Raw genomic sequence first — 2,987 nt, forward strand, 5'->3', positions numbered from 1 at the left:
TTATTATATAGATGCTGTCTCTTACCTCTCTGAGAAAATTAAAGGTAGCATTTTAATAAAGGACTTCACCTTCTTTCAAGTTACTTCATTTAAAACTTTGGTTTAGGGTGTCTTTCCTGCCAGAGGATCTCTTCATCTGGTTGATGACCGTTGGCGGTCTGCCCCTCTGTACTGCTAGGCCACCAAGCTGATGCGCAGCTCGGTGGAACTGCTCCAGGTCTTTCCCCTCAGTCTGCTCAGGGTCCCCAGATTTGACTCCTAATCTGCTCGGAGGGTATCGGACCAGCTGTGACTGTTCCGTGGCAAGAAGGTTTAAAATGCTTGGATGCAACAGTCACTTGGCCCTTCATTTTCAGTGTATCAGCCTCTGTTTTCTCATAACCGGCCCCTTCTGTCCAGAGACCCTATTTTTCCTTTTTCAAAAACAAACCTCAAATACTCTAGTGGGCTGACAGAGAGGATCTGGAAATCTATCTACTTATAGACATCCAAATATTGCTCCTGTTCTGTGTTCAATTCCTTCTTCACTCCCATCTCCTGATACCTCTTGTGCTGACAGTGCCGGAGTCATTGAGGATTTGCCCACACTGGAAGGAGCTGAGCTGCTTTCTTTCCCCGCTGCTACAACTATGGGGACTCAGGTCTCTCTGGTTGATCAAGCTGTTGTCATCTCAAACAGTTGCTTTCCAGGGCCCTACCACCTGTTGCTGTTATCTTTCCTCCTGTTCTCTTTGATTTTGTAAGTGTATGCTCCCAAACCAAAAACAAAACAAAAAACAACATGCCACCACTACCGAACCCACAACAATAGCTTATAGGTAGGAAGTCAAAGTAAATGTATGCCTTCAATGTACTCTTTTCTGTCTTTTAGATTGTAGGGAAGATTTTGTTGAAATGAAGACTCTAGGTACATCTTGTTGGCATCTGGGAACACTCAATTTTTAAAAATTAAAATTCGGGCCCTCCCTGGTGGCACAGCGGGTTAAAGCACAGCACTAAGAAGCTAAAGCCACTTCAGCATGAGTTCAATCCCTGCCCTGGAGGTGACCACATGGCTCGGCAGACCTCTCCTGACCCGCCCGCTGCTCCCCTCAGCAGTGTACTTCATCGATCTGCCTGTTCTGCTCCCCACTATGTCTCTGGTGAATCCTCTCACCTCCTGCACCTCTGGCCTATACCCCAGTTCTGTATGCACAATAAATAAATCTATTTAAAAAATTAAAATTCTTCCCAAAGTAATTTATCTACTACATTAACAATCTGAATCAAAGTCCAACGGAACTTCACACACTTTTTCTAACGTTAACATGGAAGATTAAATTGTAAAGAAAAGCCAAGACAATTCTATAAAAATGGAGAAAGGAGCTGGGTCACCCCACCAAATGCCGGGATCTAGACTATGCTGTCATCATGAAATCAGAGAGGTTCTAACACAAGGCCACACAGTTAGAAAATGGGCCACACAGAATAAAGGATCCAGAAACCCATGGCCTCAGAGAGGGTCAGGACTCTACAGGAAACAGATGGTACCTTAGTGCTGTTACATGTGTCTTTATGAGAAGGAAACAAAAAGAGGTAACACAGACAAGAGAAGGAGCCAAAAAGTGGGTGATGTAGCCACAAGTCAAGGAAGGCCAGAGGCTGCCAGGAACTACAAGAAGCAAAGAAGTGACCTCCTCTAGAGCGTCCAGTGAGCTCAGCCCTGTCAACACTGATTCTAAAGTCTCCAGCACTCTGAGAGAACATTTCTGTTGTCAGTCATGCAATGTGTGGTTGTTTCAGTAGGAAACCAATGTGCCGTTGAGACCTCCCACTTGCTGGTTGGAATCCCGAACCGGCCGAGACCCTTGGTTCTGGCCCAGGGCCTATCGGCCCAGGCCTGGCTGTGAGGTGTCACAAAGCCGTCATCAGGCCAAAGGGGAGGCAGCCTGGTGGGCTTTTGGGCACTGGACACAGAGCAGAGGGGAAGATCTTTGCAGCAACTTAGGGCCAGCTGCTGCAAGGCGCCAGGGGACTGGCTCTGATGCATTTCTGGAAGCTGCCATTCCTGGTGACCAAGGACTGACAGTCCAGGACCCACTCTCTCCCAGCTCTGACTGAGGCTGCAATAGTATTTCCAGGACAGAGCAGCCAGAAGCAAGAGAGAAATCAAGACACTTCCCTCGTCTGTGTCAACTCTGCACATTAAGGCACATCAGATAAGCCTCTTTTCTTGCATGTGGTAGAGGTGTCAGACAGGCAGGCTGCTGTCTGCTTCCCTCCGTGGTTCTCACTACTTATCTGGGCCTCCGGGAAACCTGGGGAGGGTGTGGGTAGAGGCTACTCATTCAGGGAGCTCAAGTTGGAATCAATGATTCAGACCCACTGTAGTGCCAAAGGGTGCAAAATGCCAAGCCCTCTCCTGGTGTACAGTCTTCCACGGCTCCCTGGGAACCACATCCCTCATCTGGAGCTTGAGGCCTGCCGGGTAGCCTCCTGCACGGACCTGGATGAAATAGATGGTACCTGTCAGCCCCCAGATCATTGCTCGCAGGCATTTCTCACCCTAGACATTCTCCCCTTTCTTCTGCCAATGTCCAAATCCTGCTTACCCTTCATGACCCATCTTCATTGTGCCTCCCCCAGGAAGGACCCAGCTACCAACCTCATTCTTCTGGTCCTCTGAATTCTTTGTAATCAAGATGTCGGCTTTGCTTCCCCCACCGGCATGGTGTGGGATGTGGTGTGAGTATCAATAAATGCAGTCCTCGAATTTTCTATTCAGATTTAGTGCTATCTATTAAAGCACCAGTTATGCACAAGCCTTCGATTTCACATACCTGGCCTCCTTAAATTTACATGATGACTGTAGCTATTTTCCAAGGCAGGGAGCTCACCTCAGAGAGGCTAAGCCCATACTCACACAACCACCCAGTATTACAGGTGACACAACCCTGAAGTCTTCCCAAGTTGAGGGTCCAGGTGTTCTATTCTCTGCTTTGTCCTTC

The sequence above is a fragment of the Condylura cristata genome, unplaced genomic scaffold (genome assembly GCF_000260355.1).
Source record: "Condylura cristata isolate star-nosed mole 26May11 unplaced genomic scaffold, ConCri1.0 scaffold00008, whole genome shotgun sequence".
Classification (NCBI taxonomy): Eukaryota; Metazoa; Chordata; class Mammalia; order Eulipotyphla; family Talpidae; genus Condylura; species Condylura cristata.